General features: G+C 41.5%; 1 long non-coding RNA gene across 1 annotated transcript in view; it reads left to right on the top strand.

The window, feature by feature from the left end:
• LOC149984586 (uncharacterized) overlaps window positions 1–11,883 on the top strand; it is a 260,888-nt gene extending 249,005 nt beyond the window's left edge. Inside the window, exon 3 of the long non-coding RNA XR_016494690.1 lies at window positions 11,841–11,883. This is a non-coding gene — a long non-coding RNA (uncharacterized LOC149984586). The remainder of the gene's footprint in view (window positions 1–11,840) is intronic.
• The last annotated feature ends 5,052 nt before the right edge of the window (window positions 11,884–16,935 follow it).

Raw genomic sequence — 16,935 nt, 5'->3', positions numbered from 1 at the left:
AGTAGAGAATCAATCTTCAGGATGTTATTTTCATATATATCCAATAACGTCCCAACCGGATCATACGTTTTCAGCTGCAGCCAAATGGAACGGCGGTGGCACCCACAGAGAAATGCGCCACAGGAAAATGCCATTCTGTCGGGACAGTGACTATTTCCCCTCCCATTCGGTCAAAGTTCACAGCAAAAGCTCCATTCCACTTTCTACTGAATGAGGACATCTAGAAGGCGTAGGAAGTGCTACGAGATCCATATCTTGTAGGGAAAGGAGGGGGCGATGACGTCAAAGTTGACCCACATTCAGAATTTCACTTCTTGTTTGGAAGATTGCCTGCCCTATGAGTTCTGATATACTCACAGACATAATTCAAACAGTTTTAGAAACTTCAGGGTGTTTTCTATCCAATAATAATAATAATATGCATATATTAGCAATCCAGGACAGAATAGGATGCAGTTCACTATGGGCACGCAATTCATACAAAGTGAAAATACTGCCCGCTATTTATAACAATTTAAAGCAAGCGAGGGAGATAAGTGCTTCCAGTTTCAGAGATTTTTGTAGTTCGTTCCAGTCATTGGCAGCAGAGAACTAGAAGGAGAGGCGGCCAAAGGAAGAATTGGTTTTGGGGGTGACCAGAGAGATGTACCTGCTGGAGCGCGTGCTACAGGTGGATGCTGCTATGGTGACCAGCGAGCTGAGATAAGGTGGTACTTTACCTAGCAGGGTCTTGTAGATGACCTGGAGCTACTGTGTTTGGCGACGAGTATGAAGCGAGGGCCAGCCAACAAGTGCGTACAGGTCGCAGTGGTGGGTAGTATATGGGGCTTTGGTGACAAAATGGATGGCACTGTGATAGACTGCATCCAATTTATTGAGTAGAGTATTGGAGGCTATTTTGTAAAAAACATTGCCGAAGTCGAGGATCGGTAGGATGGTCAGTTTTACGAGGGTATGTTTGGCAACATGAGTGAAGGATGCTTTGTTGTGAAATAGGAAGCAAATTCTAGATTTAACTTTGGATTGGAGATGTTTGATGTGAGTCTGGAAGGAGAGTTTACAGTCTAACCAGACACCTAGGTATTTGTAGTTGTCCACATATTCTAAGTCAGAACCGTCCAGTGTAGTGATGTTGGACAGGCGTGCAGGTGCAAGCAGCGATCGGTTGCAGGTGCAGGCAGCGAGCATGCATTTAGTTTTACTTGTATTTAAGAGCAATTGGAGGCCATGGAAGGAGAGTTGTATGGAATTGAAGCTCGTCTGGAGGGTTGTTAACTCTTAGAACTACCCCTCCCGGATCCGGGAGAATTGTCATCAACTACACTAATTAGCATAATGCAACGTACAAAAAATCTTACTAGAAAATATTCATATTCATGAAATCACAAGTGAAATATAGTGAAACACAGCTTAGCCTTTTGTTAATCACCCTGTCATCTCAGATTTTGAAATTATGCTTTACAGCCAAAGCAAGACAAGCATTTATGTAAGTTTATCGATAGCCTAGCATAGCATTATGTCCAGCTAGCAGCAGGAAGCTTGGTCATGAAAATCAAATTAAATTGTTTACCTTTACCTTGATGAGCTACGGATGTTTTCACTCACGAGACTCCCAGTTAGACATCAAATGTTCATTTTGTTCCATAAAGATTATTTTTATAGCCGAAATACCTCCTTTTGTTGTTCTTGTTTTGTTGAGAAATCCACCGGAAAATTGCGGTGACGACAACGCCGAAAAAAAATACAAATTAGATCCGTAATATTGACAGAAACATGGCAAACGTTTTTTATAATCAATCCTCACTGTGTTTTTAAAATATATATTCGATAATATATCAACCGGGACAATTAGCTTTTCAGTAGGAGCGAGAGGAACAATGGCCGCCTTTGTCTATTACGTACAAATCACTCAGAGCCACCACCTGACCACTGACGCAATGTTGTCGTTCACGCTCATTTTTCAAAATAAAAGCCTGAAACTATGTATAGTGTCTGTAGACACATTAGGGTAGCCATAGAAAAAGGAATCTGGTTGATATCCCTTTCAATGGTGAACAGGGATGCATAGGAACACAGAGGTTTCAAAATAAGAGTCACTTCCTGATTGGATTTTTCTCAGGCTTTCGCCTGCAATATCAGTTCTGTTATACTCAGAAAATATTTTTCCAGTTTTGGAAACTTTAGAGTGTTTTCTATCCTAAGCTGTCAATTATATGCATATTCTAGCATCTGGTCCTGAGAAATAGCCCGTTTACTTTGGGAACATTGTTTTTCCAAAAATGAAAATAGTGCCCCCTAGTTTCAAGAGGTTAACACAGTGTCCAAAGAAGGGCCAGAAGTATACAGAATGGTGTCGTCTGCGTAGAGGTGGATCAGAGACTCACCAGCAGAAAGAGCGACATCATTGATGTATACAGAGAAGAGAGTCTGTCCAAGAATTTAACCCTGAGGCACCCCCATAGAGACTGCCAGAGGTCCGGACAACAGGCCCTCCAATTTGACACACTGAACTCTATTAGAGAAGTAGTTGGTGAACCAGGCGAGGCAATCATTTGAGAAACCAAGGCTGTCGAGTCTGCCGATGAGGATGTGGTGATTGACAGAGTCGAAAGCCTTGGACAGGTCAATGAATACGGCTGCACATTATTGTTTCTTATCGATGGTGTTTAAGTTATCGTTTAGGACCTTGAGCGTGGCTGAGGTGCAGCCATGACCAGCTCTGAAACCAGATTGCATAGTGTAGAAGGTATGGTGGGATTGGAAATGGTCAGTAATCTGTTTATTGACTTGGCTTTCAAAGACCTTAGAAAGGCAGGGTAGGATAGATATAGGTCTGTAGCAATTTGGGTCAAGAGTGTCCACCACTTTGAGGAGGGGGATGACCATAGCTTTTTTCCAATCTTTGGGAATCTCAGATGACACGAAAGAGAGGTTGAACAGGCTAGTAATAGGGGTTGCAACAATTTCGGCAGATCATTTTAGAAAGAAAGGGTCCAGACTTTCTAGCCCGGCTGATTTGTTGGGGTCCAGATTTTGCAACTCTTTCAGAACATCAGCTGACTGGATTTGGGAGAAGGAGAAATAGGGAAGGCTTGGGCGAGTTGCTGTGGGGGGTGCCGTACTGTTGACAGGGGTAGTGGTAGCCAGGTGGAAAGCATGGCCAGCCATAGAAAATTGCTTATTGAAATTCTCAATTATAGTGGATTTATCGGTGGCAGCTGGGAGGAGGTATTCTTATTCTAAATGGACTTTACTTTGTGTTTTTGTTATCTACATGTCTGTTTTTGAATCTACTACTGGTACTACTACTTGTACTATTACTTGTACTGCCTGCACTCGTGGACACTTTGACAGTGTTGAAATGTCATTCCAAATAAATTAGAATCTTCTTTTGCATATACAGTGCATTACCCTAGCAGTGAAAATGCATTCAGAAGCTTTGTCTCCTGACACGTGAATTACTGCAATATTTTAAATGCATAACAAAATCACTCAGGCAATATTGCGGGGCGGCAGGGTAGCCTAGTGGTTAGAGCATTGGACTAGTAACCGGAAGGTTGCAAGTTAAACCTCTGAGCTGACAAGGTACAAATCTGTCATCCAATGAAAACACATTGAAAAGAGAGTGACCTCAAAAAAAAAAATCTGAATGGTTTGTCCTCAGGTTTTCGCCTGCTAAACAAGTTATGTTATACTCACAGACATGGGGTGGCAGGGTAGCCTAGTGGTTAGAGCGTTGGACTAGTAGTTCAAATCCCTAAGCTGACAAGGTACGTTCTGCCCCTGAACAGGCAGTTAACCCCCTGTTCCTAGGCCGTCATTGAAAATAAGAATTTGTTCTTAACTGACTTGCCTAGTTAAAATAAAGGTCAAATAAAAAATTGTGTTAAAGATGCCATTTTGTAGTCTCAATGGTACAGCTCGAGTGACAAAAAAGGGCCAACAATCAATGGCAGTCCATCCAGGCACTGCTGCGAATGAACATTTCCAATCTGATTAACATGAAAAGCACAATTAAGAGATAAGCTTCAAATAAACCAGACATAATGGAAATGCAAAACAATGCGGCACTAACAATTAATAAGTGGCCCCGTTCCTCGGATAATGGAGTCATGGCAGGGTAACCGATTTAAGGGCCAAATTTGTCAATTGATGTAATTACAATCTCATTCAATGTACTCTCATTCTCCTGGGAGGTCACAAGGTGGAGGTGAGCAGTTCTACTGTATGATGGGAGCGAACATTGGGCCCGTTTTTTATGCTGGTGGTCACTTCTCACCACTGAAATTGTCTGTACTCCCAAAATAATGTGTTTGCATAATACAGTACAAGGACAAAGGGAATGTGTTTTTCCGCATGCATCTCACATCAACCCACCATGACTGCAAACTGCATAAAAGTGTGAGACTGTAATGTGTTGTGTTAATAAATCACATTTAGAAGCATAATTGCAGTGTGAAATGACCTCCTTTATTTTTGCTCTCACTTCATCTCTCATTAGATCTGCCCAGAATTCAAAATGTCAGAGATTTGAGTTGGACAGACTTTCATGACATGTCACGCTTACAGTATGCCAAGTTGTGACTTGAGATACTACTGCATCACAAAAAAACACTCCTGATGCGGCATGACCTGCATCATGACCTGAATTTTACTGTATGTCGTGTGTTATCGCATATCAAGATTCAGCCCACAATGGAGTGAAGAGGATCAAGTCATGTGAAGGATTGCGATATTCATGTGAGAAACAGAGTCAAGCTTGGCTATCAGGCTCCCCTGAGGTATGTGTCCCCCTGCAGAGAGAGACGGTGGGTATTAGCAGAATTACCATCCTCATCTGAATAAAGAGGTGTCGTCAGAAAGGAGGAAACAGCGGGGAAATCTTCAAAGAAGAATATGGGCTTTGAAGGTGTCGTTGGTGGCTTCAAAGAGGAACTTTGCATGTATCCCAACGAGCTACAAGCTCATAAACCCACAGCAAGAAGGAGCTGTGAGGGGATCCTGAGAACTGCCCTTCTCCAACTCCAAACCATATTTCTTCTGTCTGGCTCTGTGAGTGTAATAATCTGTGAGGAAGTTATCATGGTGTCCCGATATGGGGGTTCTTATGAGGGAATTGATCTTATTATCTTATTAGATTCCATCTTCAGTTCATAAGACATGGTTTGGTTCCAAATACTGTTGAATTGTAATGATAAGCCATATAGTTATTTGCCAAAGATTGCAGCATCGGGCCCCTTCCAGGATTTGAATCTCTCATCCTGATGTGCAAACCCAAGAGGAAGGACAAAGTGACGCTATTAGGTTTTGCACATAATTCTAAATCCTAATTTAGAACTTATCCACTAGGCACTCCTGTAGATCTTAAATGGTTGTTTAGCCTGTAGATCCGGTTAGGTGTGAGCAACATAGTGAGAACACCCAGATTTATTTGGAATATAGCAATGAACTTTGCGACCTTTTGCCACATTTTAGGCTTCAAACATAAAGATATAAAACTATTTTTTTGTGAAGAATCAACAACAAGTCTGTCACAATCATGAAGTGGAACGACATTTATTGGATTTTTCTAACTTTTTAACAAATCAAAAATTGAAAAATTGGGCATGCAAAATTATTCAGCCCCTTTGCTTTCAGTGCAGCAAACTCTCTCCAGATGTTCAGTGAGGATCTCTGAAGGATCCAATGTTGACCTAAATGACTAATGATGATAAATACAATCCACCTGTGTGTAATCAAGTCTCCGTATAAATGCACCTGCACTGTGATAGTCTCAGAGGTCCGTTAAAAGCTCAGAGAGCATCATGAAGAACAAGGAACACACCAGGCAGGTCCGAGATACTGTTGTGAAGAAGTTTAAAGCCGGATTTGGATACAAAAAGATTTCCCAAGCTTTAAACATCCCAAGGAGCACTGTGCAAGCGATAATATTGAAATGGAAGGAGTATCAGACCACTGCAAATCTACCAAGACCTGGCCGTCCCTCTAAACTTTCAGCTCATACAAGGAGAAGACTGATCAGAGATGCAGCCAAGAGGCCCATGATCACTCTGGATGAACTGCAGAGATCTACAGCTGAGGTGGGAGACTCTGTCCATAGGACAACAATCAGTCGTATATTGCACAAATCTGGCCTTTATGGAAGAGTGGCAAGAAGAAAGCCATTTCTTAAAGATATCCATAAAAAGTGTTGTTTAACTTGTTATGGAGGTGGTCCCTGCACAGGGACAGCTCAGCGGAAATTTCAGAGCGCCACCTATAGTACTCGAGTATAGTACTCGATAAATCTCAAACTTTCATAAAAATACACATGCAAGGTACTGAATTAAAGCTACACTCGTTGTGAATCTAGCCACCAAGTCAGATTTGTAAAATGCTTTTCGGCGAAAGCATGAGAAGCTATTATCTGATAGCATGCACCCCCCCAAAATACCAGCACGACACGTAAACAACAGATTTTGCGGTAGCCGGCGCTACCCAAAACGCAGAAATAAAATATAAAACATTCATTACCTTGGACGAGCTTCTTTGTTGGCACTCCTATATGTCCCATAAACATCACAATTGGGTCTTTTTCCCGATTAAATCCGTCATTGTATACCCAAAATATAATTTGCTGAAGGCCAGTCTGATGCTGCAAAAAGCAAATTTACAAGACGCAACGTCACTTTTTAAAATTACAAAAGTCGCCTATAAACTTTTACAAATCACTTTAAACGACTTTTCTAAACCAACTTTAGGTATTAATAAACGTTAATGATGTATTAAATTGATCACGGGGCGATCTGTATTCGATAGCAGCAAGTCTGGAAATCATCGTCCATTTTTTCAGTTTCACAACGTACTGTGGTGCGCCTCAAGAAAGGAGGGGCTTATTCGTCTTGTAACCAAGGATAAATAAATCTGAAAATGACAGCAATGGCGACATCGCGTTTACAGGGGGTCCTCATTTATTTTAGGTCGCCTTTAACAATACATTGAATGGATATTTTTGTTTTGTTTTTGGTAAACAGTTTTACCAGGGATTTTTACTCCTAAACACATTCTGTTATAGCCACAGACCCGATTTAACCAGTTTTAGAAACTTCAGAGTGTTTTCTATCCACACATACTTATCATATGCATATACTATATTCCTGGCATGAGTAGCAGGACTTTGAAATGTTGCGCGATTTTTAACAAAAAGCTGCGAAAATTCGCATTCCCAAAAACAGGTTAAAGTTTGCCACAAGCCACCTGGGAGACACACCAAACATGTGGAAGAAGGTGCTCTGTTCAGATGAAACCAAAATTAAACTTTTTGGCAACAATGCAAAACGTTATGTTTGGCGTAAAAGCAACACAGCTCATCACCCTGAACACACCATCCCCACTGTCAAACATGGTGGTGGCAGCATCATGGTTTGGGCCTGCTTTTCTTCAGCAGGGACAGGGAAGATGGTTAAAATTGATGGGAAGATGGATGGAGACAAATACAGGACCATTCTGGAAGAAAACCTGATGAAGTCTGCAAAAGACCTGAGACTGGGACGGAGATTTGTCTTCCAACAAGACAATGATCCAAAACATAAAGCAAAATCTACAATGGTATGGTTCAAAAATAAACATATCCAGGTGTTAGAATGGCCAAGTCAAAGTCCAGACCTGAATCCAATCGAGAATCTGTGGAAAGAACTGAAAACTGCTGTTCACAAATGCCCTCCATCTAACCTCACTGAGCTCGAGTTGTTTTGCAAGGAGGAATGGGAAAAAATTTCAGTCTCTCGATGTGCAAAACTGATAGAGACATACCCCAAGCGACTTACAGCTGTAATCGCAGCAAAAGGTGGCGCTACAAAGTATTAACTTAAGGGGGCTGAATAATTTTGCACACCCAATTTTTCAGTTATTGATTTGTTAAAAAAGTTTGAAATATCCAATAAATGTCGTTCCACTTCATGATTGTGTCCCACTTGTTGTTGATTCTTCACAAAAAAATACAGTTTTATATCTTTATGTTTGAAGCCTGAAATGTGGCAAAAGGTCGCAAAGTTCAAGGGGGCCGAATACTTTCGCAAGGCACTGTACCTTAACCTCTGTGCACAGAACCCGTTAGCGGGATGAAATTCCGATTGGATTCAGGTCTGGACTTTGACTTGGCCATTCTAACACCTGGATATGTTTATTTTTGAACCATTCCATTGTAGATTTTGCTTTATGTTTTGGATCATTGTCTTGTTGGAAGACAAGTCTCCGTCCCAGTCTCAGGTCTTTTGCAGACTCCATCAGGTTTTCTTCCAGAATGGTCCTGTATTTGGCTCCATCCATCTTCTCATCAATTTTAACCATCTTCCCTGTCACTGCTGAAGAAAAGCAGGCCCAAACCATGATGCTGCCACCACCATGTTTGACAGTGGGGATGGCTTTCTTCTTGCCACTCGTCCATAAAGGCCAGATTTGTGCAATATACGACTGATTGTTGTCCTATGGACAGAGTCTCCCACCTCAGCTGTAGATCTCTGCAGTTCATCCAGAGTGATCATGGGCCTCTTGGCTGCATCTCTGATCAGTCTTCTCCTTGTATGAGCTGAAAGTTTAGAGGGACGGCCAGGTCTTGGTAGATTTGCAGTGGTCTGATACTCCTTCCATTTCAATATTATCGCTTGCACAGTGCTCCTTGGGATGTTTAAAGCTTGGGAAATGTTTTTGTATCCAAATCCGGCTTTAAACTTCTTCACAACAGTATCTCGGACCTGCCTGGTGTGTTCCTTGTTCTTCATGATGCTCTCTGCGCTTTTAACGGACCTCTGAGACTATCACAGTGCAGGTGCATTTATACGGAGACTTGATTACACACAGGTGGATTGTATTTATCATCATTAGTAATTTAGGTCAACATTGGATCATTCAGAGATACTCACTGAACTTCTGGAGAGAGTTTGCTGTACTGAAAGTAAAGGGGCTGAATAATTTTGCACGCCCAATTTTTCAGTTTTTGATTTGTTAAAAAAGTTTGAAATATCCAATAAATGTCGTTCCACTTCATGATTGTGTCCCACTTGTTGTTGATTCTTCACAAAAAAATACAGTTTTATATCTTTATGTTTGAAGCCTGAAATATGGCAAAACGTCGCAAAGTTCAAGGGGGCCGAATACTTTCGCAAGGCACTGTACCTTAACCTCTGTGCACAGAACCCGTTAGCGGGATGAAATTCCGGTCATCGCTACATAAATAGTCATATTAAACATTCATGAAAATACAAGTGGCTCACATGTTTCGAAAGCGTAGAATCTTGCTAATCCAACTGCGTTGTCAGATTTAAAAAAGGATTTACTGCGAAATAATATGATGCGATTATCTGAGGATAGAGCCCCTTAAAAACAACTATTTCAACCAGCACAGGCGTAACAAAATCACAAACTGCAATAAAATAAATTGTTTACCTGTGACTATCTTCCTCTGTTTGCAATCCCAATGCCCATTGTTACAGAATAATTGTCTTTTGTTTGATAAAATCCATTTTTATAGCCTAACACAAAACATTTTGTTAACCGCTTGTGTCGTGAATTCCGTCTCATTCCGTTTTCGACGACACATTCAATGTTAATACACACACGAAACATGACTTTTCCATGTTTGGTTTCATTGCAATCAACTGGTTTGTTTGTAACACAACCAAACATGATGGGTCATTTCGCGGGACTTATTGACCGAAAGAAACCGATTTGAAGACAACAATGACATCATTGTGCACCAGTGATATGACCTCTGTTTCGTTGATTGACTGTATTTTAACCCAATGACCACTGATCGTCTTGAAATCTAGCTGGGTAGAACGCCAATGAGCTGAGGTAAACGGCAATATATAATGTTTATGTGTTGGAAGACCAACCCATGTCGTAAACTCCGGCGTAAAGAGGGTCATTCGCCATTGAAGTTTCATACCGGAAGAAGCAACGCATGTTACGCACAGCGTTGTTTTGGTAAAGCTCGTCTTCGGCTGTTTATATATCAATCAGTATGGCGACTAAGTCAGGGAAAGCTAAATCTAAGTCTAGATATACAGATGTACACACAATTTTAGAAGAAATTGATCGGGAAAATGAGACAGAGATTGTTGGAGGACGATTCATTTAGCGATTCCCAAATGGAGGAATATTTTTGGAACGGAGAGGACATCGTTTTGGACTGGTAAGTTTCTCATGCCAATGCCGTTGTTTGAAATTAATAATATAAAATACTATTTCTGAAATGAAATAGCCTATTTGAGGCTGTTGAGGGGAGGGCAGGCCCACAACAATGGCCAAAGTGAAATGGAGACAGATACGTCTGGTCTGTTGTATTATAATAGAGACAGTAGATCTAGCTGAAATGTCATAATATAAATGAGACAGTAGATCTAGCAGGTCTATAATAATATATTCAACCTTATGTTCCCTGTGCTCTATATATATATATATATATATATCTGTTTATTATACCTGTTGATACAGGGCTCATATGTGAAACTATTCTAACTGAACATTTTCTTTCACAGTGACACTGACTCCAAATGGGAGCCCCCAGTGCCAAGGTGTCCATCCCCCACTGAAGCTGGTTCATGCAGCTCCTGCCACAAGTGGTGTTCATCTGACCAAATTTATTTCTGCAGGCATGGATGTGCCTCAGGGCCAAAAGGGCACAGCATGGGGGCGACGCTGTGTTCTTTGCAAAATGAAGTCCCCCATCATCTGCACCACATGTTCGGTGACCCTCTGCTTTACAGCAGAAAGAGACTGCTATGGCACCTGGCATCAGCAGCACAATATTGTGTAGAGGACTGAGGGTCTTCCAAAAATTGAAAGTGTTCTTTTGTAAATGTATATATTTGTCATGTTCTTTCACCTTTTTTTGGAGGGGGTGGGGTGTTAGAATACCATTTTGGTATTTTGTATATAGTTAATCCATTCAAAATGTATAACTTCACCAATTTGGCCACTTGGGTACATTTGGGCTACTTGTGTGGGACACCTGTGTGACTTCATGATAAATGTCATGTAGCACACTCATTTTGGAAGTTATCATTCTGAAACTTTGCACAAGTACTGTTGCACTCTTATGTTTTTCACTGAAATTGTCCCCATCATCCTATCTGAATGTTTGTTTTGTCTTGTTCATTTTAAAGATGATGATACAACAATACAATTGTTTTTTTCATTGTATTATCTAAACCAGATCTATTGTGTTATATTCTCCTACGTTCAATTCACATTTACACAAACTTCAGAGTGTTTTCTTTCAAATGCAATCAAGAATATAAATATCCTTGGTTCTGAGCCTGAGCTACAGGCAGTTAGATTTGGGTATGTCTTCAGGCGGAAATTCAAAACAGTAGCTGTAAGAGGTTAATATGGATAGGGAGACGCTAGCGTCTCAAGTGGCCAATAGCCTCGGGAAATGCATAGCGCCAAATTCTAATAAAACGCTATAAAACTCAAACTTTCATTAAATCACACATGCAGGGTACTCAATTAAAGGACACCAATAATAAGAAGAGACTTGTTTGAGCCAAGAACATTAGTAATGGACATTAGACCCGTGGAAATCTGTCCTTTTGTCTGATGAGTCCAAATTTGAGATTTTTGGTTCCAATCCCCGTGTCTTTGTCTGAAGCAGATGGATGATCTTTAAATGTGGGGTTCCCACCGTGAAGCACGAGGGAGGAGGTGTGATGGTATGGGGGTGCTTTGCTGGTGACACTGTCAGTGATTTATTTTGAATTCAAGGCACGCTTAACCAGCATGGCTACCACAGCATTCTGCATCGATATGCCATCCCATCTGATTTGCATTTGGTAGGACTATCATTTGTATTTCAAAAGGACAATGACCCAACACAACTCCAGGTTGTCTAAGAGCCCTTTTTGTCCTAGGTGTGGCACTCCGGTACCGCTTGCCATGCGGTAGTAGAGAGAACAGTCTATGACTGGGGTGGCTGGGGTCTTTGACAATTCTTAGGGCCTTCCTCTGACACCGCCTGGTGAAGAGGTTCTGGATGGCAGGAAGCTTAGCCCCAGTGATGTACTGGGCCGTATGCACTACCCTCTGTATTGCCTTGCGGTCAGAGGCCGAGCAATTGCAGTACCAGTCAGCTGCTCTCGATGCTGCAGCTGTAGAACCCTTTGAGGATCTCAGGACCCATGCCAAATCTTTTTAGTTTCCTGAGGGGGAATAGGCTTTGTCGTGCCCTCTTCACGACTGTCTTGGCGTGTTTGGACCATTCTAGTTTGTTGTTGATGTGGACACCAAGGAAGTTGAAGCCTCAATCTGCTCTACAACTGCCCAATCGACGAGAATGGGGGCGTGCTCGGTCCTCCTTTTCCTGTATTCCACAATCATCTCCTTAGTCTTGGTTACGGTGAGGGATAGGTTGTTATTCTGGCACCACCCGGCCAGGTCTCTGACTTCCTCCCTAAAGGCTGTCTCGACATTGTCGGTGATCAGGCCTACCACTGTTGCGTATTCTGCAAACTTAATGATGGTGATGGAGTCATGCCTGGCCATGCAGTCATGGGTGAACAGGGAGTACAGGAGGGGACTGAGCGCACACCACTGGGGAGCTCCAGTGTTGAGGATCAGCATTGCAGATTGCTAGGAAAAACTCCCTAGAAAGGCCAAAACCTAGGAAGAAACCTAGAGAGGAACCAGGCTATGAGGGATGGCCAGTCCTCTTCTGGCTGTGCCGGGTGGAGATTTTAACAGAACGTGGCCAAGATGTTCAAATGTTCATAAATGACCAGCATGGTCAAATAATAGGTCTGGGACAGGTAGGACGTCCGGTGAACAGGTCAGGATTCCATAGCCGCAGGCAGAACAATTGAAACTGGAGCAGCAGCACGGCCAGGTGGACTGGGGACAGCAAGGAGTCATAATGCCAGGTAGTCCTGAGGCATAGTCCTAGGAGAGAGAAAGAAAGTGAGAATTAGAGAGAGCATACTTAAATTCACACAGGACACCGGATAAGACAGGAGAAATACTCCAGATATAACAAACTGACCCTGGCCCCCTGACACAAACTACTGCATCATAAATACTGGAGGCTGAGACAGGAGGGGTCAGGAGACACGATGATGCCCCCGGACAGGGCCAAACAGGAAGAATTTAACCCCACCCACTTTACCAAAGCACAGTCCCCACACCACGAGAGGGATATCTTCATCCACCAACTTACCATCCTGAGACAAGGCTGAGTATAGCCCACAAAGATCTCCGCCACGGCACAACCCAAGGGGGGGCGCCAACCCAGACAGGAAGATCACATCAGTGACTCAACCTACTCAAGTGACGCACCCCTCCTTGGGACGGCATGAAAGAGCATCAGTAAGCCAGTGACTCAGCCCCTATAATACGGTTAGAGGCAGAGAATCCCACAGGAAAGAGGGGAACTGGCCAGGCAGAGACAGCAAGGGCAGTTTGTTGGTCCAGAGCCTTTCCGTTCACATTCACACTCCTGAGCCAGAATATACTCAATCATAGGACCTACTGAAGAGATGAGTCTTCAGTAAAGACTTAAAGGTTGAGACCGAGTTTGCGTCTTTCATATGGGTAGGCAGACCATTCCATAAAAATGGAGCTCTATAGGAGAAAACCCTGCCTCCAGCTGTTTGCTTAGAAATTCTAGGGACAATTAGAAGGCCTGCGTCTTGTGACCGTAGCGTACGTGTAGGTATGTACTGCAGGACCAAATCAGAGACATAGGTAGGAGCAAGCCCATGTAATGCTTTGTAGGTTAGCAGTAAAACCTTGAAATCAGCCCTTGCCTTGACAGGAAGCCAGTGTAGGGAGGCTAGCACTGGAGTAATAATGATAAAAGAATGTCGGTTCTAGTCAGGATTCTAGCAGCCGTATATAACACTAACTGAAGTTTATTTAGTGCTTTATCCGGGTAGCTGGAAAGTAGAGCATTGCAGTAGTCTAACCTAGAAGTAACAAAAGCATGGATTAATATTTCTGCATCATTTTTGGACAGAAAGTTTCTGATTTTTGCAATGTTACGTAGATGGAAAAAAAGCTGTCCTTGAAACAGTCTTGATATGTTCGTCAAAAGAGAGATCAGTGTCCAGAGTAACGCTGAGGTCCTTAATGGTTGTACAGTCATCTCAAATAAAACTGTTAAGATTAATTGTCAGATTCAACAGAAGATCTCTTTGTTTCTTGGGACTTAGAACAAGCATCTCTGTTTTGTCCGAGTTTAAAAGTAGAACGTTTGCAGCCATCCACTTCCTTATGTCTGAAACACAGGCCTCCTGTGCTTTTGGGGCTTCAACATGTTTCATTGAAATGTACAGCTGTGTGTCACCCGCATGGCAGAGAAAGTTAACATTATGTTTTCGAATGACATCCCCAGAGGTAAAATATTTTGAAAACAATAGTGGTCCTAAACTGGAACCTCGAGGAACACTGAAATTTACAGTGATTTGTCAGAGGACAAACCATTCACAGAGACAAACTGATATCTTTCCGACAGATAAGATCTAAACCAGGCCAGAACTTGCCCGTGTAGACCAATTTTGGTTTCCAATCTCTCTAAAAGAATGTGGTGATCGAAAGTATCAAAAGCAGCACTAAGGTCTAGGCGCACAAGGACAAATGCAGAGCCTCGGTCTGACACCATTAAAAGGTAATTTACCACCTTCACAAGTGCAGTCTCAGTGCTATGATGGGGTCTAAAACCAGACTGAAGCATTTCGTATACATTGTTTGTCTTCAGGAAGGCAGTGAGTTGCTGCGCAGCTTTTTCTACTATTTTTGAGAGGAATGGAAGATTCGATATAGGCCGATAGTTTTTTATATTTTCTGGGTCAAGGTTGGGCTTTTTCAAGAGAGGCTTTTTTACTGCCACTTTTATTGAGTTTGGTACACATCCGGTGGATAGAGTGATGTTTATTATGTTCAACATAGGAGGCCCAAGCACAGGAAGCAGCTCTTTCAGTTGTTTAATTGGAATAGGGTCCAGTATGCAGCTTGAAGGTTTAGAGGCCATGATTATTTTCATCATTGTGTCAGGAATTATAGTACTAAAACACTTGAGTGTCTCTCTTGATCCTAGGTCCTGGCAGAGTTGTGCAGACTCAGGACAACTGAGCTTTGAAGGAATATGCAGATTTAAAGAGGAGTCCGTAATTTGCTTTCTAATAATCATGATCTTTTCCTCAAAGAAGTTCATGAATATATCACTGCTGAAGTGAAAGCCATCCTCACTTGGGGAATGCTGTTTTTTAGTTAGCTTTGCGACACTATCAACATTATATTTCGTATTGTTCTTATTTTCCTCAATTAAGGTGGAAAAAAATAGGATGATCGAGCATTCAGAAAGGGCTCTTCGATACCGCACGGTACTGTCTTTCCAAGCTAGTCGGAAGACTTCCATTTTGGTGTGGCGCCATTTCTGTTCCAATTTTCTGGAAGCTTGCTTCAGAGCTCAGGCATTTTCTGTATACCAGGGAGCTAAATTCTTATGATAAACGTTTTTAGTTTTTAGGGGTGCAACTGCATCTAGGGTATTGAGCAAGGTTAAATTGAGTTCCTCAGTTAGGTGGTTAAAACCTGTAATCCCGATACCGGGATCGATATGACAACTACCAGTGAAAATAGAGGGTGTCAAAATTCAAACCACAGAAATCTCATAATTATAATTCCTAAAACATTCCTAAAACAACATGTGTCTTATATCATTTTAAATCTATTTTCGTTGTTAATCCCACCAAAGTGTCCGATTTCAAATAGGCTTTTCAGCGAAAGCACTACAAACAATTATGTTAGGTCTCCACCAAACCACAATAAGCAAAGCAATTTTCCAGCAAAATATGGCCTTCAAAAAACCCAGAAACAAACATAAAATTAAACACTAACCTTGAATTATCTTCATCAGATAGGACATCAGATAGGACATCTTGACTCATAGGACTCATAGGACTTTGTTACACAATACATGCATGTTTTATTTGATAAAGTTCATATTTATATATTTTTTTTAAATCACTGGCGCGTTAGATTCACTAGTTCCAAAAACATCAAGTGATTTTGCATAGCCACATCATTCAACAGAAATGTTCATCATAAATGTAGATGATGATATAGTTATACACATGGAATTATAGATATACCTCTACGGAAAAAGAAATGCATGCAATAATGTGAGACGGAGCTCAATTTAAAAACACCACAGCCGCAAAGATGGCGTCAACATAAACAAGAAATTACATGATAAATATTCCCTTAACTTTGATGATCTACATCAGAAAGCACACCAGGAATCCCAGGTCCACAATAAATGTTTGTTTTGTTCAAAAATGTCCGTTATTTTTATGTCCAAATACCTTCTTTTGTTAGAGCGTTTGGTATACATATCCAAACGCGAATTCTGGTCAGCGTTATATTGGACAAAAACTTGTGATAAAAAAAAAAAAGTGATATTACCGGTCGAAGAAACATTTCAAACTAAATACAGAATCAATCATTAGGATGTTTTTAACATATAGCTTCAATAAAGTTCCAACCTTTTCTTCATGAGCCATGGAACGCAAGTGACTACCATGAGGAAAAAGTGGGATCACAAAATGGCTGCTTGATGGACAGCTGATATATTCTGCTCTCATTCACTCCCACAGCAACATAGAAGCCTCATTATAATTTATATTGATGGTTGACATCTAGTGGAACCCCTAGGCAGTGCAACATCATTCATATCTCAAGGGGATTTCATTGGGGACTCTGGTGAATACATACAAACTCAGATTTCTGACTTGATTTCAACTCAGGACTTTGCCTGCCAATATGAGTTCTGTTATACTCACCGACATCATTAAAACAGTTTTAGAACCTTCAGAGTGTTTCGTATCCAATACTAATAATAATAATATGCAAATATTAGCAACTATGACTGAGGCGCAGGCCGTTTGATATGGGCACCTTTTC

Source organism: Oncorhynchus mykiss, chromosome 3 (genome assembly GCF_057628025.1).
Source record: "Oncorhynchus mykiss isolate SJ-2025 chromosome 3, ASM5762802v1, whole genome shotgun sequence".
In the NCBI taxonomy this organism is placed as follows: Eukaryota; Metazoa; Chordata; class Actinopteri; order Salmoniformes; family Salmonidae; genus Oncorhynchus; species Oncorhynchus mykiss.
Note: the sequence above shows the minus strand (reverse complement) of the source record. Positions and strands in the feature narration are given on the sequence as shown.